The 26398-nt window shown below is 36.2% G+C and overlaps 1 long non-coding RNA gene across 1 annotated transcript; it reads right to left on the bottom strand.

Moving 5' to 3' along the window:
* Positions 1-353: 353 nt before the first annotated feature.
* On the bottom strand, positions 354-26398 carry LOC147915798 (uncharacterized). Its single transcript, XR_015553731.1, has 3 exons — positions 26336-26398; positions 19346-19382; positions 354-856 (listed from the first exon to the last, which is right to left on the bottom strand). It is a non-coding gene; the product is annotated as an uncharacterized LOC147915798 (long non-coding RNA).

Here is a 26398-nt window from a genome sequence, read left to right as displayed (position 1 = left end):
CAAATTATCTGGCCAAACTCAGTGGCAATGTGGGAGGGGACAATCACCACGCAAGAGCATGGCTACCAGGAGGCATGGTTCCCTGAGGGCCACTAGTGTAACCATGTTCCATGCTGGGAAAAAATCGCTGCTTTGAAATAAAACAATTTGTGTGTTTAGATAAAATTATTCTAGAGAAGTATAATCAGATTATCTGAGTGCTTTTACAGTAGGGCAGCTTTCAGCTCAGAGAAAGGACCTATTACACTACTTTGTAATGATATTTGTAATAAAAATAAGTAGCAAGAGCTTTATAAAGAAAACACTGTGCCTTTATTTAGAAGGAGGATAATATAATTATTATTGAACACTCACTGTGTACTTGGCACTTAACCAGGGAAACTATATATGTTCTCATTTAATTTAATATAAAAGACAACATGAATAATTTTTTATTAAATTTAGTTAATGCAAAATATAATCTTGAATGCTCACTTAAGTATTGTGCTCAAGTATTTTCATCATTTTGACTAATATTCTGAGGACATAAGTTCTAAATAAAACCAACAGTAGTTCATAGAGACATTCACACTCTTTGCTTTATAAATCAGTTAGGATTGGTTCACCCTTGAGTAAAAAAGGCCCAGAATAAAAGTGGCTTAAGCAAGACAGGAGTTAATTTCTTTCTCAGGGAGAAGGCTGGAGGTTGGCAAAGCAGGGTTGGGCGGTCTTGCTCTGAGGCTTCAGGTACCCAGGGTCCTTCCAGTTTATCACTCCCATCCCTACAGTATGGCTTTGGACATGTGACCACACTGTGCTGCACGGAAAGCTGGGTAATGCTGTCCTAGGCTTTTTGCTTGATGTTTATTTACTCTTCCTGTGGAGGAAATAGAGAATGGATATCAGGGAACAAGGGCAATCTTTGCTTAATCTTATATGCAATGGAATGCTCCATCCCTGGGGTCAGAGATATAATCCCTGATGGTACCCTTAGAATGGACAATTTCTCTGAGTGATACTAATTAACCTATACGAGGATAAGCCCACTTGGCCTTATTAACACCATATGCTAACCATCGTATTCCATGAAAGTTGATGCATTTGTAACTACAGAACCAGCTGCATGTTGAGCTGTTATAATAAGCACAGTCAGTGTGACTCATTGAAATTCACATGAAGAGGCAAGAAGGCATCAAGTGGAAAGTCAGTCAGGCAAGCAGTATCTCAGGGGATGAGCCAAGAAAGTGGGGGAGGGGCGAGTAGTCAGCAGTGGAAGTTGGCTTAGAAAGGAAAGGGCTGTCTTAAATTTGTGCATTATAAAGGAGAATTAAAAAAAAAAAAAGAAAAAGACAATTTTCTAGCAAATTAAAAGTAAGGGAAAATATTATTATCTACCTTTGCGGTAAAGGTGGCCCGTTGGTTTTTAGATATTCATTTTACGTTGACTAAATTACCACATGACTCATTAACTTTTTTTTTACCCCCTTTCCTAGACATTTCTTCTGAAATTCCTACAAACCGTGACACATTTGGTTCTCCTTGTGCCTATATCCAGGGCTGGCTCAGCACTAGCGTTCTTCCTGAGCATCCAGGATCCACCAGTACCACCGAAGGAGATCAGCTGGTACTGACTCAGGCCACCTCAAGGACCCACTGCAGGGAGGAAGCCAAAACAATTCTAAGAAGTTGAGGTAGACCACCTTTTCAAGAAGGCTCTGCCGCAAATTACAGTTGTAGCATTTCCCAATTCATCTTAGCTACTTCCAAACTTTCTCTGGTCAACTTGATGTATTCAATACACTTGATTGGATCAAACTGGTTCCGACTATTTTATTTACTCAAATTTTGCCCATAGTTTTATGAATACTGAACACTGGTCTCTGTCTAAATAACTTCATTTAGCCAGTTAGTGACATAACCAGGCCCTGAATAAGGGAAATTTAGCTGCTGACTCCAGATCCATGCACTGACTGATTCTAAAGAAAATACTTAGTTTCTACAATAAATCTCAGTTCTTCTGTCAACTACAATGACTGGAACTCTTGTATATTTCTTCAAAGCGGCCCTGTCACACACCCTGCTGTGCTGATTGTTTCAGATTAGAGATCTGCGGCTTCACTGTGGGCATCCTGTTGGAACATATAGATTTTCTATTGAGCTGCTAGGGGTTCACTTCAGTTTTGCACAGTAGCCAATTTAAGCAGATTGGAGCAATATATGCAACCCTGCTGCATGGTCGGAATTGGAATTGTCTTACCAGAATGAATATGTTGAGGAAGAAGTCATATCCTCTGTCTCACAGAATGAACCAGAGTGACAGGCAAGAAAGAATGGAGGCTGGGGAGCTTACTACATTACCTGGCCATTCTAACTCTCACCTTCCTCATCTGTAAAACTGGGACAATAACACCTAACTTTCATGGTAACATGAAGTGGAGATAATGCATGTAAAATACCTACAATAGTATCTGATATAAAATACTACTCAGTTATTGTTATTAATATAAAACGTGAAAGATCCTTGGTTTAGAAAATGTAGAAAATGGAACATTTTTCTTTAACACTGATATTCAAAACTGAGTCCCATTAAGGCCTTTAGTGACCCTAATATTATTGTGCCCTCTTAAATAATTAAAAGTAAAACCAATAAGAAACATTAAGATGAGTTTTAAGAAGTTTAAAAAATTTCTGACTTTTTCCATCAGGATTACATTTTTTTCTTTTCAGGAAATGTCAATATTCAAAATCTTTTCCCTGAAGCACATTTTTAATTTGCCTTCGGATAATCCAGCACTACTTAAATGTACTTTAATCTCTTTCACTCAAAAATGTCCATTCCTCTCTGATCTTTTTACTAAAGATTTCAAATAGTGCCTGAGAAATTATTACTAAGAAAAACTGAGATATTGCCTAAAAAGAAAACAAAATGTAAATGTCTATGTTGAATATATTGGCTATTCCTATTGGAGCCATGAGGCAAATATTGAATTTTTGTGACAAGAAAATGAAATCAAAATGTGTCTAAAAGCAGAATGGCACAGTGTAAAGAGCCCAGGCTTGGAACTGGAAGACTCGTGTAAGATTTATTCATCCACTTGAAAAACATTAATGGAGTGTGTGCGTTACAATGGACAATATAAATATTATGGTGAACATGACTGTATTTCCTGCCTTCATGTAGTCTATGTCTTATGGGGAAGATAGTCAGTATATACATAATTGTGGGGAGTTAAAAAAAAAAGTAAAATGTGCTGTGGACTCATGACAGATATAGCTAAATGACTGTAAGAAATCAAGAAAGTTCTTCTGAAGAAGTGTCTTCTAAACTAAGACTTGAATGTTCAGAAGTATGGGGTAAGGCAGGAGGTAGCAGATGAAGTAGAATGGGAAGGTAGGTGTTTATTCTATAGAAGGATATTTCAAAAGGAAGTGACATGAACATATTGGCATTTTTCTGGCTATAGAGTGGAGCACAGGTCAGAGGGCAGCAAAGGTGGATATAAAGAGATACTTTAAAAGCCCCTTGAATAGATGCAGGAAAAATGTTTGACAAAGTTCAACATCTCTTTATGATAAAAATTCTCAACAAAGTGGATATAGATGAGGAACATACCACAACCTAATAAAGGCCATAAATGACAAGCCCACAGCTAACATCATACTCAATGGTGAAAAGCTGAAAGTTTTTCCTCTAAGATCACAAATAAGACAAGGACGCCTACTCTCACCACTTTTATTCAACATAGTATTGGAAGTCCTAGCCAGAGCAATTAGGCAAGAAAAAGAAGTAACAGTCATCTAAATTAAAAAGGAAGAAGTAAAACTGTCACTATTTGCAGATGACATATTATATACAGAAAATCTTAAAAAGTCCACCAAAAAACTGTTAGAACTAATAAAAGAATTCAGTAAAGTCACAGGACACAAAATCAATATAAAAAAATCTGTTGCATTTCTATACACTAATAACAATCAGAGAAATTAAGAAAATAATCCTATTTACAATTGCATCAAAAAGAATAAAATACCTAGGAATAAATTTAACCAAAGAGATGAAAGACCTGTATACTGAAAACTACAAGAAATTAATGAAAGAAATTGAAGAAGACATAAAAAAGTGGAAAGATATTCTATGCTCATGGATTGGAAGAATTAATATTGTTAAAATGTCCATGCTGCCCAAAGCAACCTACAGAATCAGTGCACTCCTGTCAAAATTCCAACGGCATTTTTCACAGAAATAGAACAAACAATCCTAAAATTTGTATGGAACCACAAAGATCCCATATAGCCAAAACAATCTTGAGAAAGAACAGACCCAGAGGCATCACGCTCCCTGATTTCAAACTATACAGGCTATAGTAATCAAAATAGTATGGTAGTGGCATAAAAACAGGCACATAGATCAATGGAACAGAATAGAGAGCCCAGAAATAAACCCATACTTATATGGTCAATTAATCTATAACAAAGGAGGTAAGAATATACAATGGGGAAAAGATAGTCTGTTCAGTAAATGGTGTTGGGAAAACCAGAGAGCTACCTGCAAAAGAGTGAAACTGGACCACTTTCTTACACCATACACGAAAGTTACCTCAAAATGGATTAAAAACTTGAATGTAAGACCTGAAACCATAAAAATCCTGGAAGAAAACAGTAGGCAGTAAGCTCCTTGACATAGGTCTTGGTGATGATTTTTTTTAATCTGACACAAGTGCAAAAATAAATAAGTGAGACAACTTATTAAACTAAAAACCGTCTGCAACAGCAAAGGAAACTATCAAAAAATGAAAAAGCAATCTACTGAATAGGAGAAAATAATTGCAAATCACATATCTGGTAAGGGGTTAATATCCAAAATATATAAAGAACACATATAACTCCATTGCAAAAAAACAAACAATCCAATTAAAAAAAGGGACAGAAGATCTGAATAGACATTTTTCCAAAGAAGACATACAGATGGCCAACAGGTACATGAAAAGATGCTCAACATCACTAATCATCAGGGAAATGCAAATCAAAACTACAATGAGATATCACCTCACACCTGTTAGAATGGCTGTTTTCAAAAAGACAAGAAATAACAACTGATGGTCAGGATGTGGAGAAAAGGGAACCCTTGTGCACTGCTGGCAGGAACGTGAAATGGTGCAGCCGCTGTGGAAACATTATGGAGGTTCCTCAAAAAATGAAAAATATAACTATCATATGATCCAGCAATTCCACTTCTGGGCATTTATCCAAAGAAAACAAAAATACTAACTTGAAAAGGTATGTGCACCCCCATGTTCATTGCAACCTTATTTACAATAGCCAAGATATGGAAACAACCTAAGTGTCCATCAATGGATGAATGGATAAAGATGTAGTATATATATACAGTGAAATATTATTCAGCCACAAAAGAGAAGGAAATCTTGTCATTTGCTACAACATGAATGGACCTTGAAGGTGTGATCTTAAGTGAAATAAACAGAGAAAGACAAATACCATATGATCTCATTTACATGTGGAAACTAATTAAAGAAAAAGAACAAGCTCATGGTTACAGAGAAGAGATTAGTAGTCACCAGAGGCGGGGGGTAGGGAGGTGGTCAAAATAGGTGAAGGGGGTCAAAAAATACAAACTTCCAGTTATGAAATAGATAAGTCATGGGGATTAAATGTACAACATGGTGACTATAGTTAATAATACTAGATTGCATAATTGAATATTGCTAAGAGAGTAAATCTTAAAAGTTTCATCACAAGAATGAAAAATTCTGTAACTATGTATGGTGACGGATGTTAACTAGACTTATTGTGATGATCATTTTGAAATATATACACGTATTGAATTATTGTGTTGTACACTTGAAACTAATATAATGTTGTATGTCAATTACACCTCAATTAAAAAACAAAACAAAACAAAAAAACCAAGCTCATAGATATAGAGAACAGATTGGTGGCTGCCAGAAGAGGGGGTGGGAGGTGGGAGAAATGAGTGAGAGTGGTCAAAAGGTACAAACTTCCACTTACAAAATAAATAAGTCCTAGTGATGTAATGTACAGCATAGTGACTATAGTTAATAATACTGTATTGAATATTTGAAGGTTGCTAAGAAAGTACATCTTAAAAGTTCTCATCAGAAGAAAAAAATGTTTTTGGTAACTATGTAAGGTGACAGATGTTAACTAGACTTACTGTGGTAATCATTTTACAATGTATACAAATATTGAATCCTTATGTTGTGCACCTGAAACTAATATGTTAATAAGTCAATATGAAACTAATGTTATATGTCAAAAAAAAGCGTCTCTTGCAGTGGAACAGATAAGGTGTAAACCAGATGACACCTATGGAGATGAAGAAGGGCAGGCCACTTTGCAAGCTATTTGTAGGCTAGAATTGACAGTTTTGTAAATTAGGGCTTGATGTTTCATCCATCAGGATGAAGAGAAAGAATAACAGGCCAAATGTAATGTCCAGATCCAAGATTAAGGAGCTGAGTGGATAGGGGTCCAATTTACTAACGCAGAAAAGTTTGGGGCTGAAGATGATAAGATATCTTCAAAACCCCTGAGGGAAGTTGTCCAGTAGTCAGATATAAAGATTTGGATTTCTGTTCAGGAGTCTGGGCTGAGAAAAAGTCCTAAAAAGTTCTTAGCAGAATACATAGCACAAAGTGAACATTCAAAAGTGTCAGCTATATTTATTAGTAATAGTATTATAAGTAATATTATCAGTGCATAGAAATGTAACCATTACTAATGCACAAGAGACTGAGACAACTAAAGTCAATCGGTCAAAAAGAAAAGTTCTTTCATTCATTTTGAGATGGTGGTAAACACATACCCAATGAAAATATAAACATAATCCACTTTTTTTTTTAATAAGGAAAAATCCTATACTCATGCCTCAGAAGGAAGCATCAGTACTGATAGCCTGGTATTCACCTGTGGACTCCAAGTCAAGGGTTTCACTCGAGTAAGGTAATATACTTTTCTCCATTGTGGTTAATCAGTTGCTTTTCAAAGTTTTCCAGACCTTAGCTTAACTCTCTTCCAGTAATGGAGAGTAATGTCATCATCATGGCAGAATAAGTGTTTTCTACCATCTTCCCCTAGAAGAACACTGATTTAGGCAATCACTGATGGACAGGAGAGCATTTCTGGAAGTCCAAGAGTCCAGCAGAGAAGTTCCACCACAATGTTGGAGAAAAAACAAATTCAATATTGGATGCTTGGAAGAGGGTAAGAGGGACAGTTTCATTTTACCTGTGTCACCTCTCCCTGGCAGCACTGCAGCACTGCCCTGATACTAAGGTCAGATAAGGATACTACAAGAAAAGAAAACTAGAGGCCAATATCCCTAATGAATATAAATACAAAAATTCTCAACAAAATTCTAGCAAACTGAACTCAACAGCACATTAAAAGGATCATACACCATGACCAAGTGGGACTTATTCCTGGGATGTAGGGATGATTCGATATACATAAACAATCAATGTGGTACACCACATTAATAAATGAAAGATAAAAATTATATGATCATCCCAATATATGCAGAAAAAGCATTTGACAAAACTCAACAACGTTTCATAATAAAAACTCTCAGCAGGGGCTGGCCTGGTGGTGCAAGTGGTTAAGTGTGCGTGCTCTGCTGTGGCGGCCCAGGGTTCTCGGGTTTGCATCCCAGGCATGCACTGATGCACGGCTTGGCAAGCCATGCTGTGGCGGCGTCCCATATAAAGTGGAGGAAGATGGGCGTCGAGGTTAGCCCAGGGCCAGTCTTCCTCAGCAAAAAAAAAAAAAAAAAAAAGAGGAGGATTGGCAGATGTCAGCACAGGGCTGATCTTCCTCACAAAAAAAAAAAAACTCTCAGCAAACTGGTTATAGAAGGAACGTATCTCAACATAATAAAGGCCATATTTGACAAGCTGACAGCTAACATTGTACTCAATGGTAAAATGTTGAAAGCTTTTCCTCTAAGATCGGGAATAAGACAAGGGTGTCCACTCTCGTCACTCTTATTCAACATAGTACTGGAAGTTCTGGCCAGAGCAATTAGTTAAGAAAAAAAATAAAAGGCATCCAAATCAGAATGGAAGAAGTAAAACTGTCTCTGTTTGCAGATGGTATGATTTTATATATAGAAAATTCTAAATACTCCTCCAAAAAACTGTTAGAATAATAAACGAATTCAGTAAAACTGCAGGATACAAAATCAACATACAGAAATTAGTTGCATTTCTATACACTCACAGTGAAATATCTGAAAAAGAAATAAACAAAATAATCCCATTTATAATGGCATCAGAAATAATAAAACACTTAGGAATAAATTTAACCAAGAAGGTGAAATATCTGTACACGGAAAACTATAAGACTTTGGTGAAAGAAACTGAAGACGACACAAATATATGGAAAGCTATCCTATGTTCATGGATCAAAGGAGTTAGTTTTGTTGAAATGTCCATACTACTCAAAGACATCTATAGATTCAACGCCATCCCTATCAAGATTTTTATGGTATTTTTCACAGAAATAGAAAAAACAATCCTAAAATTTGTATGGAACCATAAAAGACCCTGAGTAGCCAAAGCAATCTTGAGAAAGAAGAACAAAGCAGGAGGCATCACACTTCCTGATTTCAGACTATTATTACAAAGCTATAGTAATCAAAACAGTATAGTACTGGCATAAAAATAGACACATAAATCAAAGGAACAGAATTCAGAGCCCAGAAACAAACCCTGGCATACACAGTCACCTAAAATTTAACAAGGGAGCCAAGAAGACTCATTGGGGAAAAGATAGTCTCTTCAGTAAACAGTGTTGGGAAAATTGGGTATTCACAATGCAAAAGAATGAAGCTGGACCCCTATTTTACACCACTCACAAAATTTAACTTGAAAAGGGTTAAAGACTTGAATGTAAGGCCTGAAACCATAAAAATTCTAGAAGAAAACATAGGAAAAAATCTTCTTGACACTGGTCTTGACAACAATTTTTTGGGTATGACACTAAAAACACAAGCAACAAAGGCCAAAATAAACAACTGGGACTACATCAAACTAAAAAGCTTCCACACAGCAAAAGAAACAGTCAACAAAGTGAAAAGGTAACCTATGAAATGGGCGAAAATATTTGCAAACCATCTATCTGATAAGGGATTAGTATCCAAAATACACAAGGAGCTCATACAACTTGATAACAGAAAAACCAAATCATCCAATTAAAAACTGAGCAAAGGACCTGAATAGATATTTTCAAAAGAAGACATACAAATGGCCATTAGGTACATGAAAAGATGCTCAATATCACTAATCATCAGGGAAATCCAAATCAAAAGAACAATGAGATATTAACTCACGCCTGTTAGAATGGCTATCATCCAAAAGACAAGCAATAAGAAACAAGCGTTGGCGAGTACGTAGAGAAAAGGGAATCTTGGTGCATTCTTAGTGGGACTGTAAACTGGTGCAGCCACTATGGAAAACAGTATGGAGGTTCCTCAAAAAATTAAAAATAGAACTACCAGCAATCGCACTTCTGGGTATACAACTGAAGGAAATGAAGTCACTACTTTGAAGAGATATTTGCACCTTCATGTTCACTGCAGCATTATTCACAACAGCCACAACATGGAAGCAACCTAAGTGTCCAACAGTAGATGAATGGAAAAAGAAAATGTGAGATATACATATATATATATACCTTTTTATTCAGCCATAAAAAGAAGAAAACCCTGCCATTTGCGACAACATGGATGGACCTTGAGGGCATTATACTAAGTGAAATAAGTCAGACAAAGACAAATACTGTATAATCTCACTTATATGTGGAATCTAAAAACATGAAAATCATAGAAACAGAGAGTAGAATGGTGGTTGCCAGGGGCTGGAGGGTGGGGGAAATGGGGAGATGTTGACCAAAGGGTACAAACTTCTAATTATAAGATGAATAAGTTCTGGGGATCTAATGTGCAGCACAGTGACTATAGTTAACAATACTGTATTATATACTTGAAAGTTGTTAAGAGAGTAGATCTTAAATGTTCACCCCAAAAACAAAGGTAATTATGTGAGGTGATGAATGTGTTAACTAATCTTATTGTGGTAATCACTCTGCAGTAAATCCGTGTATGAAATCATCATATTGTACACCTTAAACATACACAATGTTATATGTCAATTATATCTCAATGAAACGGGAAAAAATAAAATTTTAAAAAAACTCTTCCATTATTGACAGCCATAAGTGACCAAAAAAAATCTTAATTAACTGAAACAGAATCAAGTGCAATATATGAAAACACTTGGAAAGGTTGGTTACTATAGCCAGGGTTAAATCATATATAACTTTTTAAGATCAATGGCATAGTAGGACCAAAACAGTCTCTCCATCTCTTCAGACACTGAGGGTGAGGTGAAACGCATCTAAACAGTGGGCGTGCAATGACAGGAAGGATTTCAGCTTCTATATACTTTTCTGCTATTGGAATTTGTGTTTCTTTTCCTACTAACTAAACTCCTTTTCCAATGATCTTTTGTTAAGGGTGCTACTAGGGCAGTACTGAGTAGATCATACCAGCACATATTTCAGACATTACCCACAGTGCTGGGAGAAGAGATATAGATCAGCAAAGACAATAATTCTGGAACTAATTACCCAGGGAACTTGTAAAGTACATTGACATGGGGGTTACATTGTTATAACATTATTTAGAAAAAGTGATGCTCTGGGCATCCGCCATTTGTTTTCTCCACAAAATAAGACCCTCAGCAGAAAATTGTGGATTGCAGGATAGACCAGACTCTTCATTCAACATAGAACTTCTTACCCTTCTATACGGTAGGTCCATGTATTTATTTTTAGTCAGCAGTTATAATTGATGATCTTAGTTTCATCATCTATCATTTATATAGCTAACTCACAAAAATCATATTTTGGTATTGGTAAAAAGCCCGCATTTTCTAATGCTTTACCATAAAATTCGGCGTTTGATATGCACTTTTTTCATTGGTTCTACCCTAAAACCATGACTTTCCTATGAAGGAATTCCATATCCCTTGTAAAATATTTGAACTATCAGGAACACTGAAGTGTAACTTGGGGATTTTTTGCCATACAGCATCCATCCCTCCTTCTTATGATAACTATTTGATAAATTTTATTTGAAGACCTACTAATGTTCATCATTAAGCCACGTGGATTGCACAGGACTGCCCACTCCCCTCAACTCCACATGTTACATGAGTGGGCGTATGACCCAGACATATGGACAAGTACAGCATAACATTTCCCTAAGCACAATGATTAGCTTAAGAATGGCCACATGACAATATCAAACTCAGGAGAATTACTTCTGGGATGTGGGTGGATCTGCTGAAAGAAAAGCAAGTTTTCTTTTATACGTGAAAACCTGACACTGATGGCAGCCACACTGCACCACATAGAGAGAAATATGGTCCTGATGACACGACTAGAGCCTCTGGATCAAGCTGTCCCTCATGCTATTCCTGGACTTTTTAGTTACATATGCCAATATTTTACTACTGTTCTTTCTGCTTAAGCCAATTTAAGTGCTTTCTGTCTCTTGTAACTAAAAGAACCCTAACTGATATTATATAATTTAATCTGAAGACAGATATATGAAAAAATTTTGAGAATTAAACAAGTTCAATAATATGTTCTTTTGCTGCAAAAAAAAAAATACAGTCTCCAAATTCTTGGGTAGAATACATCTATTTATAGTAAATACACTCATAATTTCTGTACATATTTCTTTGAGAATCGATGATTAGATAGATAGATAGATAGAGACAGCCATATTAATTATTTACTGGCTATCTGCCTGAATTGCCAGATACATGGCAATCCTGATTTCTTCTATGTTTTGAAATGTCTAATTTCAAACCTCAGCTCTACCACTGCTAAACCTCAGTTTCCTCATATACGAAATAAAAGTGACAAAATAGAATCTACCTCAAAAGCTTGCATGAGTTTAAAGTAGATAGTGATTGTAAAACTCTATATAAAGTGAGTGTTCTGTAAACATTATCTGTTAGGTATTATTCATAGATGGCATATGTTTATTTTCACTGGAGTTACAGAAAAATAGAAAGTTAAGTCATAAGTAGGCAAATCTCAGTTAGACTTCTGGTCTTGTGTCATTCTGATTTCACAAAGAGCCAAATTTTAACAGATAAATGTAAGTTTTTTAAAACTTAAATATAATCTAGTTCTAACCCAGCTGTATATCTGGCCTTAAATATTTGAATTTGTTATTACTTCTACAGGATGAATTACTTTTTTTTTTTTTTTTTTTTGCTGAGGAAGATTATCCCTGAGCTAACATCTGTTGCCAATCTTCCTCTATTTTGTTTGTGGGTTGCTGCCACAGCATGGGTCCATGCCCAGGAACCAAACCTGGGCCACAGACGTGGAGTGCGCTGAACTTAACCATTAGGCCACGGGGCCAGCCACAGGATTAACTAGCATTTGGTCAAACTAAGAATGACTAGAAATGTTTGGAGAATTCTGAGAAGTTTCCACATTCTCTTTGATTTAATTTGTTTGGTGCATTAAACAGCCAATGTCTATTTGCAGCAAGATTAAGCTTTTTCCGATTGAGAGGGGAAAGATATCAATGACAAGAGCATTTGCCCATTTAACTGGAACTAGTATTTTGGGACAGGCAAAGGGGAGATGGTTTAGAATGTGAGTCCTCTTGCTGTTGTCCTGAGAAATTTCACCACCACACCTACTGGCGCATATAGAAAAAGAAGCCAACTCTATATGCCATCCTTATCTAATGTGTGAGACAATAGTCATCATAGCTCATCTCATATAAAGCTCACTTAGACCTAGGAGAAAGCTAATCGATACTCTTAAAAAGATAAATACAGGGCTGGCAGGTGGCGCAGCGGTTAAGTGCGCACGCTCTGCTGTGGCGGCCTGGGCTTCGCAGGTTCGATCCTGGGCGCCCACCGACGCGCTGCCTGTCAGGCCATGCTGTGGTGGCGTCCCATATAAAGTAGAGGAAGATGGGCATGGATGTTAGTCCAGGGCCAATCTTCCTCGGCAAAAAGAGGAGGATTGGCATTGGATGTTAGCTCAGGGCTGATCTTCCTCACACACACACACAAAAAAGATAAATAGAAAATAAAACCAAAATTCCATTCTGTCACTTTAAACATGAATAATCCATTACTAAAATTCTGAGATTTTAACAAATTCAATGAAGTTACCTTTCATTGCAAAAAAGTACTCTCCACTCTCATCAGGTTGATTTCCACTTTAAGACAGTTTGTAACTGAGGGAACATTTAAATCCAGATGATGCAAAAGAAAAAGATTCCCATTAGCATGGATGGAGGCTTAATGTTTTAGCAGTCCCACCTCAGAACTATATGAACTATAATAGAAATAAATTAGGAGCTAAGAAATGCAGAGATATTTCACTAAAATGAAAGAAACTGGGAGCTTTTTGTTGGATTTACTTTCATTCTTACTGTACCTATAATTTGTATCTCTCCATGTTTCCAATTCTTTCCAGAAGCAAGTTGAAAATCTTAGATATGTAGCTTTATGAAGAAATCTGATCAGTCAGATGAGAATGTTCTGCTTGCTTTTTTTTCCCCCCAATTCAATTCATTTTTATCCTTATTTCCCCAGGAGATTGAAAATAGGAGTTTCTTCCTTTCATCCTCAGCTAGAATCTCACGGCTGGTGCTCCCAATATTTCCGCAATGAAGATTCTTAACAAAGATGAATTAACTCCAAGCCTGCTCTCCTTGATTTTTTCTCTCATTATCTGCCTCTTTGCCAAGCCTAGAATCTTTCTAACCATTGATCTGAAAGAGAGTGCCTGATTCCAAAGTGCTATATATTTGCCTTTAAGTATACATAATGAGACTTAGTTTCTGGAGCCACTAGTGACAGAGACAGCAGGATGAAACTCTCTAGTTCATCTGGTCTGCTCAATACACAGTCACTGAAGCACTGACTTAAGTTTGTGCACTTTTCTGTGCATCAGCCATGTCAGACAGTTGAGTTTCCATTCCGTTATCAGACAGACAAAGAGGGGTAAGGGAGAGACAGGTAAAGTGCAATGTAAAATGTAAATGAGGAAAAGAAAAAATAAGGTTCTTTCAGTGCCAATATTCTGTGGGCAGACTATCATAGAAGGAGAAAGAAGATTGCCCCTTGTAGCTTTTGAATTAGACTTTCAATTCATTACTACAAATGTCGTAATAATGACTGTCACTATGTATTGTAAGTACTTTGTACCAGTATATAGTACAAATATATTCTTTGTATTACACGTATATGAGTAGCAACTTTATATAAAATAAAAAGCAATGACATTTTATATTTGTGCTGTACTTTTTCATTTTTGGAATGTTTCACATATATTATTGCCAGGAGCCCACTTGTTCTTCATTCCACTCTCTTTGAGGGGTGACAAAGTCTATGACTGTGAGGGTTCTGGATATAAAACAAACTACTGAGAAATCTTGGGCCTGACCTAACAGATTCTGAGTTTGCATAGGCATGTGTCTCAGAGAGCTGAGATTTAACATAAAAATTGGCCTCAGACTGATGATATACATAAGAAACCCAGCAAAAGCAAACTCTAAACCTCTCTGGAGGAATTTTTTCTTATAATAAGGGATTATCGCAAGGAAAAAAATCTTCACTAAAGATGAACATACAGTCAACACTTACAAAAAAAATTATAAATGAGAATCATCAAACACCAATGTTATAAAAACTTTGTGATAAGGGAACATAATATGAAAGAGAATATAAGCATGTTTGAAGACATAAGAAAATAAACACAATCTTAGGAATAGAATAAGACTTCGATGGAACTTCAAAACAAAAATTTAATTTTCGATGGAATGATTTAATAGCAAACTAAATATGTCAGAAGAGGGCAATAATAAATTGGAAAACAAATCTGAGAAAATTACCCAGAATTCTGTGTGTAGAAATAGAGAGATAGAAGTCGGAATGAGAGGGCCAACATACAACTAATAGGAGTTTCAAAAAAGTAGAATCAAGGGAAATTAAATCAGTGTGATATTGGCACTAGGACAAACAGACCAATGGAACAGAACAAGAGATCTTGAAATACACCCATATATGGACACATGATTTATGAAAAAAGTGGATTATACAGTGGTGGGGAAAGGTCAGTCTTTTCAAGAAATTATACTGAGCAAACTGGAAATCTTTACATGAAAAAAATAGTGAATGCCAATTCTCTACCTTACATTATACACAGAAAAGCAATTCCAGGGGCTTATAGAGGGAATATCAAAGGTGTAACAATAAATCAACTAAAAGATAACATGGGAAAATATCTTCAAGACCTTGAGGTTAAACAAATATTTTTAAACAGAGCACATACACATTAAAAAAAACTACAAAAACTAACCATAAGGAAAAAATTGATACATTGGACTACACCAGAATTAGGAACTTCTAGTGTAACTTCTAGTGTCTTTTCATCAAAACACACCATTAAGAGTAAAAAGTCAAGCTACAGACTAGACTAGACTAGAACATACTTGTGATATTTGTAACTGACGACTCATCCAGAATGCCTAAAGAACTCTTATCAATCAATAAGGAGAAGGTAGAAAAGCCAAGGAAAAATGTGCAAAAGCATGAACAGGCAGTTCAAAAAGGGACAATACAAAATGCCAATAAGAAATATGAAAAATGTTCAACATAATTAACTCTCAGGAAAATACAAATCAAAATCACAGTAAGACCCCAATACATATGTTCCAGAATAGATAACATTAAAAATTCTGGTAATACTCAACTTTGGTCTGAATGTGGAGCACGTTACATACTGCTGTTAGCGGTGTAAATTGGCACAACTACTTTGGAAAGCTAACAGCGTCTACTAAACACATGTATATTTCATTACTTTGTTTCACTTCTAGGAATACAACTAAAAGATATGGCATATATGTGCATCCAAAGACGTGAACAAGAATATTCATAGAAGTATTATTTGTAATTGTCCAAAACTGAAAACGCCCCAACTGTTTGGGGCGTTTTCATCAATATTGGAGCAGATAAATAAATGGTGACATATTCATACAAAGGAAGACCATACATCAATGAAAAGGAACGAACTATGCAAAACAACGCTGATAAATTTTACAAACAAAATCTTGAGGGAATAAAAGCCAGCCCAGAAGAATATATTTATATATAAAGTTCGAAAAGAGGCAAAAATCAATGTATGGTGACAGAAATCGGGATTATTATTGTCAATGAACGGGAGGTAAGAGTAGCGACTTAGGAAGGACCCAAGGGGGAGCTTCTGGGGTGCAGGCAATAATCTATTTCTTTATTTGGGTATTGGTTCCATGAACGTGTTCACTTTGTGATAATTCATCAAACTGTACATGTATTATTTGTCTCCTTTCTGTATGTATATCATACTTCAATAAAGATTTATTTAAAATGAAATATGAATAAAATAAAATAAATTCTAATCAGGGCTTTAATTTTGAGAATTAGCTTTGTGAAGACCCGCCTTCTAAAGGAAGTGCTGCCCGTTGCTCATTGAGAGTGCATCAACAAAGCGCAAAATTGGGAATCAGGGTACCTAGGCTCTAGTTCCACTCCTACATAACTAGTTCTCTTACTAGAACAAGTCATGTAACATGCCTGGTCTTCATATCTCCTTTGGAAAAGAAGGTATTTAAGCTAAACTTTAACATTTCTCCCAACTCTGAAAGTCTCATGGTTCTAACAATTCCCCTAATCAGATGTATACCAATTGCTGAGCCATATGAGGCATACTCTTTCTTCTAACCTAGTTACAGTAAAATCCCAATTATAGAGGGGAGAATGTCAGTGTTAAGAAGAGCATATTAATGGGCCGGCCCTGTGGCTTAGTGGTTAAGTGCGCGCTCCGCTGCTGCCGGCCCGGGGTTCGGATCCCGGGTGTGCACCGACGCACCGCTTCTCCGGCCATGCTGAGGCCGTGTCCCACATACAGCAACTAGAAGGATGTGCAGCTATGACATACAACTATATATTGGGGCTTTGGTGGAAAAATAAATGAATAAAATTATAAAAAAAAAAAGAAGAGCATATTATATGGTATGTTGGCGAAGGACTTATTTACAAAAGCACATGACATGTCTGAGACATATGAAGTACAAGGATGAGTTTTTTCTTTCTTCTCATGTGACCTTTTAAAATCAGAAATGTTATTTATAGAACTCCCCCCTCCCAATGCCATTTATGTGCAAAACATTCCTGACCTTTGCAAATGCAAGGCATGGAATTCTGAATGTGACTTTAAAATCAATTAATAAAGACTACAAAGATATTTACCCATGTAATTAAAAGGAAAAGTTTCTGAAAAAACTTTTTAAAGCAGCCAGATAAACAACCTAATAAACAACAGTCATGTTGACTGTAGAACAGACTCCCTTTCTAACTCTTCTAAACAATCATGGCAGTCTGGCTGTTGTCCGATAACAGAGTTAATTATCCCCTAGCTCATTTTTAAAAGCAACCTAAGATCACAATTAAATGCTCAAGATGGGGGAAAAATGCCATTTTTTGTTGTTTTCATCCATTTTCTTTGTGACATGAATGTGACAACTTGGTGAGAGAAAAGTACTTGTCCTCCTTGCTCCTCTCTGAAGTCCATGCCCCCTGCTGGGCTACTCCTCTGACTCCTAACTCTTGCTGCAGCCTCACACGGTTGGAGGAGAGAGCTAATTAATTTCACTCCTGTCATAAGTTTTCACAATGGGATTATTGCCTGCCACCGCAGGTCCTGAAGACCAGGTCCTGACTCCTCATACGTACTGTCACTTGCCCTTTCAAATCTTTGAGCCAGTTTCCTGAGTCGCAATAATGGGTGTGAAATGAATTTTACACTTTGTCAACTTACCCCACACATTTCCTTTTCAGTCTAATTCCTTTAAAAATAATAATAATAAAGAGATATTCAAAAAAGTTCAGACTTTCAGCAACTGACTTACCTCTCTCTCATTCTGCATGACACAAAGCATTCACACAGCCCTAAATTTAGAAAACTACGGCTCCATTGTTCCTTGTTCTTCATACAAATTCCTCATTAATTTTCTGTTCTTCTCTTTTCTTCCCAATCCCATTTTTCTTTGCTTCATCAGGATGTCCTGTCATAAATGTTTTCAGTCTAAGTATTGCAAAAATGAGCCTGGCTAGAAAAGACTTCTGCCACAGTTACCCCATCTTTTCCTTACTAGGGTTGTTCCGACATTTAGAGGGCAGTCGCAGCAATTTCAGCCAATGTGTGGGGGGAATTCCAATATTGAATATTGCAGTTTTCAAGTACACTTGGAACCTGACTAAGATTTGAAAACCGGAATGAAAATATTGTGGGAGATCAAGATTTGGCCACCCTGAAATCTATCTCTTTACCTTGATTGTTTTCTCTCAGGGACATTTGACCTCTCCCACTCACTGCCTAAAGAATTTGACATAGTAACTCCTTCCTGGAACAGATCTTCTATCTGATGGCTGTAATATAATGTAAAATAGATGTTACAATAGGAAAGGCACCAACAAGCCCATCTTATTGGAAGTTCTGTCTCTCTGGCCACATTCTCTGGATGGCCTTGCAAGGAGTTGCCAGACAGACATTTACATTTATAAGGAAAATCTCCATTTGTAAATGTATCTCCCTCTTTGTATTGGGAAGGGTGGGATGGCCTCATTTCTAGAGACTTATCAATGTGGAAGGTGAGGCCTTAAATCTACATAATAACCTTACTGTTGTTTACTGTGCTTTGGTGGTAATCTCCTGTAACTGACTCCCCCCACCTCCAACATCCTCCTTTGTCATTGGCTGAACATGGTATTTAAGACAAGAATTTCTGCTATTGTGTTGAGAAATGCAGTGTCCCTGGTTTCTCCCATGTATACATGTTATTAAACTTGGTATTATTTTCTCCTGCTAACCTGTCTTGTTAATTATTTGGCCAGCCATAAGAACCTTAGGGGAAAGGGCAGAGGGGGATTCTCCCTCTTCCCCCACAATATTAAGCCAACAATAGCAATTGAAATATCCAATGAGTGTCTGAGTAGGAGTTTCTCATGGCTTCTTCCTATCCTATTTCCATGGGAAAAGAGACTGACTCAGAGACTCTGAATTTAAAAGAAACATTTAACATACAAGTGTTTCAGAAGTTTTATTAAAGATCATATTGTTAAACAATAGAAAAGCACTCTGGCCAAGAGTTTAATGCTGCTTGTAAAAAATAACTTATTTACACACAATTCAACTGACTATATACCCCACTCTTAATTCTCATGCTAATGAGAAGTTAAAGCAGACTTACTTGAAATCCACAGACATCCATAGGTCCACAACTAAATCTGTGAATAGAAAATGTGAACAAAATGTAACTCTCAGCTAACTATTAGATGGAGTAATTGGTTATAATAAACTGAATTTTGATTCTTTGAAAAACAAGTCAGTTTTTTGTCAAGGTTATTTTTTTGGCAAGGACTATGACATTTATAGAATAACAAACTCTCAGGAAAAAATGGAAAACTTTCGATGGCCAAATCTTAGAACAGATCATTCAAGAAAGTAAACCCAATCCTACATTCATTCCGGCCGGAAAAGTGAGTGAAGTTGAATCTTCCTATGTCCTTGAAGTCACTAGCTATATTGGCTCCTAGGATATTAGCATTATCTGACAGGTTCCTACTAAATTTGAAGTTGCTGTGAGATGCCAAGCCCTAACAGGCAGATGTGGAATGAGAATAGGTAAGTGAATCAGCATACAGACCAGGATGAGACTGAAAGCTATGTGGAGACACCTGCCCACCAGTCAAAGATCAAGACAATCACTCAGCATGTTTGATGGCCTGGGTGGCTGATGGATATCACTGTAGTAATGAGTATCAATGAACCGTTTCAAGGAGAGAATTGAGTTTAAGTACCTGACCAGAACTGTGTGGATAACATTCTAAAGTCAAATAGTGAGTATAATTCAGTCATTAAGATCCCCACAGCCAACCAGGTGGGTTTTCTTTCACCCCTGAAGGTCTGTCTATGTTGCATAGATACTGCCTGTGTTTGAGTTTCATCTTCTTTTATTTCCATTTCCCACCCTCTGATGGAGGCACTAATTAGCTGCAAAAACAGCCAAGAGGCAGACAAAATAAGGGTGGAGAAATAAAGGGCAACGATAACCTAAAAACAAAAAAATTACTGCCATAAAAATTGAGTTGGTTAGTGATGCCGTGAAATGATGAAATTATCTCCAAAAATACTGGTGGTCGTAGTGTTTTTAGTGAGGAAGATTGGCCCTGAGCTAACATCTGTTGTCAATCTTCTTCTTTTTGCTTGAGGAAGATTGGCTCTGAGCTAACATCTGTGTCAGTCTTCCTCTATTTTGTATATGGTATGCTGTCACAGCATGGCTGGATGAGTGGTATGTAGCTCCGTGCCCAGGATCCAAACCCGCAAACCCAGGGCTGCCAAAGTAGAGCATGTGAACTTAAACACTACACCACCAGGCCAGCCCCACCCCCCCACCCCCCGTTTCTTAATATGTCATACTTTAGGTCTTTTTATATTGTGTATTCATTAACAATTTTTTGTATTTATAGCTATTTTTAATACCTTTGTCTTTTAATTTTTATACCACAGCTAAAAGTGACTTACACACTATTAGTATTTTGTATACTTATTGACTGATTTCTATTTTTATTATCAAATCACAGAAGACTACACAGAATGGAATAAAATTATCTATGTTCTCAGTATAAAAGTAAAGGTACCGCTGACAGAGGTTGAGAAGTGGAGAGGGAAGAGAAGAGCTTCCTGTAACTAATGGAACAAGGAGCACAGCTTAGGTAGTTTGAGTTTGCAGAAGTGGCCAGCAAAATCCCAAGGATGGTGGTAATCTAGCTATTGGAGAGAGGCAAGCGAGATGAAGGGCTGTATATATGAGCAAATTCTCATCTATTATTACAGAAAGTCAATAAATAGTATCTAACTTAAATAAAGTATAAGCATGTATTATTTAGAGCCACATGGCAACCATAACAAAAACGAAAACAGTGTTTGATTCTGGGAAGCGGAACTGGCAGGGTTGGAAGGATGGTGCAGGTCAACATGGCTTTTCATTATTACCTCTTTCCTGCTATTTGATCTTTAACCATAAGCATGTTTGCTATTTAAAAAAGAAACATTTTGAGAGTAAATGCTTACATTAGTTTGGGAATATTCTATGATTTTCTCATATTCAAGTATTGTTTCTTATCCTTGAATCAATGAATCGTTTTTCAGATTAGGCAGGCATAAAATATTTAAGAGTCTTCAATCCTCATTGGTAAGTACAGTTGGATTCTCTTATAATAGAAACAAACAAATCAGAGTTTTCTCCCCCTTAACAAGTGTTCCACACTCTGTAACATCACAAGTTAATGAAGCTTTTCCCAAAATGGATTTCAATAAATTCTAGTTCCAGGATATGATAATAGGTGATTCTTTTAAGGGGACTGTGATCAAATGAATGTCTTGAAAATCTAAATTATATGTACCTATATGTACCTTTCTTGGAGTGCACATTAACATATCAAAATTCTCAATGTTGCACTCAAAATTTTCCCTCACTTATTTTGTATATGGAATTCTATGAAGGGATAGTCCATGAGATACAGTTTGGCAAAGACTGGATTACAGACACTCTGGGATAGTAGCGATTGCATCATTAATGGTTTTAGACTTGTGATAAAATTGATTTCACAATCTAAAGTATAAATTATTATGTTCAAATCTAGTAAAAAGTCTGTTACTTTGTGTTACATAATCAACACAGTAGCACAGTGGAATTACTATTTGCAGAAGAGCAGATTGAAAAAAAGAGAAAAAATATTACTCCACATTGTATTTTAAAATTTTATAAGTTAATTTGGTGACAACAGTGAGCCTGATTTTGAATAATGCTGAACATGGAGGGAGACAAACCTCAATAAATGAAGACATAGTGTCTAAGTTTGTTATTGAAGTCTCTTCAGATCTCGTTATTATCAACAATAGAATAAAAAAAAAGGCACATAATAAGTCCAGTCTATATGCACAAATATACTTAGAAGATAAATAGGAGATTCAAAATCAGTATAAGAATTTGGATTCAGTTATAAGGTAAATGTTAAAGTAAATCCTTGCAAAAGTCTCCTGAGAACATTTTACATTGATGATTCCTATCTTGAAGCACACATATAAAAAAAAAAATCAAAAGAACAGTATCCTGGACAAATTTCAATAAAGCCTCAGACATCATTTATGTTTCACCCTGGGGACCATTAAGTTCACCAACAGGGAATGTAGTTCAATGAGAGTGTTTTGGTGCTTCCTAAATTTGAAAGTTTTGCTATAGCAATTTAATAAGAGGTTTAACCCAGAAAAATTTTCCTGGCCATCTCATTAATCATCTCCTCATTCCCCACCCAATTTTGTTTTGAATTTTGTTATTACTGCTATTATAGTCAGCCGAGTGTTGATACACTTAATTAATCTTTTCACAAGTCACTTTACTTTCTGTTTCCGCGCCCTTTATATATTGGCTTAGTTTTAAGTTGTGGTGACTAGACTTCATATTCTGGATTCTGAGGAAGGAAACTCATGGGAACTAACATGTGATTAGTGCCTACAATATGCTATGCCTTCTTCTGAGTCTTTCAGTGCATTGCTTACTTACTTCTTACAACCATTCTGAGAAGTTCATAATGTTACCTACGTTGTATTAGTTCTATATGGCTGTATAACAAGTGATCACAAACCAAGCCACTTAAAACAACCATAATATATTTATTATTTTATAACTTCTGTTGGTGAGAAGTCTGGGCACGGCCTAGCTGGTTCCCTGTTTCAGGGTCTGACCAGGCTGCATATTTAGATACTGGGTATGGGTGTGATCTCAATAGAGGCTTGACTGGGGAAAGATCTGCTTCCAAGCTCCCTTGAGTTTTTGGCAGAATTCATTTCCTTGTGGCTGCAGGACTGAGGGCTTCAGTTTACTGCTGGAGACAGCCCTTAACTCCTAGAGGCCACCCACAGCTCCTTGCCATATGGGCTTCTCCAATATGGCCACTTATCCATGGCAGCTTGCTTCTTCAAATCAGTGAGGATCAGCCTTTCTAATGTGTCTGTTATCAAGAAAAAGTCTTATATATAGTGTAATATAATCACAGTAGTGATATCCCATCAGCTTTGCCATATTCTATTGTTAGAAACAAGTAACAGGTCCCACCCACACTCAAAGGAAGGGATTATACAAGGGCATGGACACCAGTAAGTAGCAATGATGGAGGCCACCTTAAATCTGCCCAACACACACCTTTTATATATGGGTAAACTGAGCCTCACAGTGATTCATTCACATGTCCAAAGAAAATCAACACAAAACACATATCTATCCCTTCTGCATAAATGGAGTAGCTGAATTCACAGCATAAAATTAAAACAAAATAAGATCTGGGGATCTACTGTACAGCATAGAGGTGGTAGTTGATAATACTGTATTATATACTTAAGTTCCTAAGAGAGTAGATCTTAAATGTTCTCACCACAAAAAAGAAATAGTGAATATGTATTGTGATGGAGGTGTAATCATTTTGCAATATATAAGAAGTGTACCAAATCAACACATTGTACAGTTTAAACTTACACCATGTTATATGTGAATTCTATCTCAATAAAGCCAGAAAATTTTTTTTAATTTAAAAAAAGAAACAAAGGCAAAAAAATAGAGCTTAAAAAAAAATGTCAACTTCATATTCTTTGTTGAACCAGGTACTTCCAACGTCTAAGCAAATTCCTGATTTAAAAAAAAGGCAGCTATGGAAATTGTAAAATTTCTTTCATGCCCTTGGGGTAAAATGAGTAGGTTTCTGCACATTGTTTTATTTTTATATATTTTATATTTGAGATTTCTGTGTTTAAATAATAAAAATAACCTTTTTTTACAATTAACCTTACAGATCAAATGGGAAGAGGAGATCATTATTATAAAATCTATATATATTTGTCTCAAGGTTAACTATAGAGGAAAGCAAAATATTATTATATATGAAACATCAATGAATGTAGTTAGTTAATTATTTAATGAACACTGCTGGGATAGTAGACTAAGCACTGACATGTTTATGGTTTATGTATTTTTTGGAATGGAAGTTGCTAGAGTATGGGATAGGTAAAATAAAAGTAAGATTTTCTTCCTTTTGACACTTCTGACATTTTACCTGAATTTTTTCATGATAGCCATTTTTTTACAGCTTGTATTATTGTGTGTATATATATATACACATATACATATATATATATACACATATACATATATATATATACACATATATATATACACATATACATATATATATATATATACACATATACATATATATATATATATCTCCTTCTCTACCAGAGTGTAAGCAATTTGTGGGCTGAACACATATCTATATCATCTTTTCTGTTTTACAAATAGCATCTGTTATGGGTTGACTTGTGTCTGCCAAAAGGATATGTTGATGTCCTAACCTCTGTTACTTGTGAATGTGACATTATTTGGAAATAGGGTCTTTGCAGATGTAATCAAGTTAAGATGAGGTCATTAGGGTAGGACCTAATCCAATATGACTGGTGTCCTGATAAGAAGAGGTAAAGGCCGTGTGAAGATGCAGATGCACAGGGAGAATGCCATGTGACAGCAGAGGGAAAAATTGAAGTGATGCAGCTGTAAGCCAAGGAATGCCAAGAACTGACAGCCACCACAAGGAGCTGGGAAGAGGCAAGGAGGGATTCTCCCTACAGGTTTCAGTGGGAGCCCCCAGAATTGTAAGACAACACATTTCTGTTGTGTTAAGCCACCCACTTTATGGTACTTTTTGTGGCCGCCCTAGGAAACTAATTCAGCATCTAATACATTTATTTTCTTACCTATGGGAAGGACTGAAGTAATATACCTTGACGAAATTAAAATCTATTGCTGCTATTGGCCAAATACAAAATATTTTACTTTATTTCAGTGGATCTAAGATGACATTGGTTGTATGACGCATCATTATTTTATGTGTCAACCTACAAAAACAGAAAGAGTTTAAGAGGCAAAGAGTTTCTTTGGGATCAAAGAATTGCAATTCAGGGAGCACAGATTTAGGGAGAAATCCAAATAGTGTCCCAATTACAGGAAAGGGGCTCAAGGTTTTTGTAGGAAAGAGGGAGGAAGATGAAGTCAGTTATATTAAAGAAGAGTCCATTGGTGCTAGATGAGCAAAGGCTAGACTGGTATTTCGTTGATTGGTTAGCAATTCAGTCATCAGCAAAGTCCAGTTCCATCAGTCCTTACAAACAGGATGTTGTTGTCCTTACTGACTTCTTGGAATGCTGGTGGTTTGGTCCAGTTTGGAAGATAAAGAAAACAGGACGTGCAAGGCAATTCCTCTGAAATGGCTGCTCTGGCTCCATTTTAACATGGCACCACTCATGTCATCTTTCACATATCTATCATTTATTAAACTAAATAATACTAATTACACTATGACATAATTTTTTCTTACCACTTAGAGTTCTTTTCACTTTATGCTTTTTGAAATACTTCTTTTATCCCTCCAGTTGCTCTTTGCCTGCAAATTTTACAAAATGTAATCTGAAGATATTTACAATTTCTCTTACTTTCAATTGCAGCACAGTGAAAGATGCAATCATTCTGAAAATAGTTCAGTAACAAAATCTAGCACAACTTCTTTTTCTTGTGAGTCTCTACACTTAGTTTCCACAAAGAACTTGGATTTGCTTTCAAAGAAAATAATGCAATTGTGGTTTTTACTGCAATGACGAATATTTGTTTCATTGATATCAAAATTAAACCTTACTGCTCTGTTTCCTTTGTTTTCTCCCTAACATTTTTTTAAATGCCAAATCATAGATTAATATATTTTAGACATTTCAAATCACAATTAAACTGAAAATAGGTAGTCTCGGCAATGCATATAACTCCAGTGCAGGGATGACAATACGTACAGCTATGACTAAATTTGTGTACACACAGACAACGACAGCTACTCTATGATGAATGGCTGACAGTAGCTAGCAGACTTTATAGACTGTAAAATGCATCCTAGTTTCAGAGATGTTGAAGTGTGAAAAAAACATATGTCTTATAATAAATAAAGTAGTAGAGATAATAATGTGATAGATGCCATAGTCCTGCTCAGCATGAAAAAAAAAAAAAAAGAGTTCTGTATGGAAAACAGAGGATAACCCAAACCTTAATGTAAACATCATCTAGGCACGATTTTAATATATTTACCTGCTTATTTAAGTTTGCTGTATCTTCTTTCTGCAGGTTATAAGTGCCCTTTTTGTAGTCCCC

The sequence above is a fragment of the Ceratotherium simum genome, chromosome 12 (assembly GCF_057802395.1).
Source record: "Ceratotherium simum simum isolate JZ-2026a chromosome 12, ASM5780239v1, whole genome shotgun sequence".
Taxonomy (NCBI): Eukaryota; Metazoa; Chordata; class Mammalia; order Perissodactyla; family Rhinocerotidae; genus Ceratotherium; species Ceratotherium simum.
The sequence above is the reverse complement of the archived record's forward strand: the minus strand, read 5'-3'. Positions and strand labels throughout refer to the sequence as shown.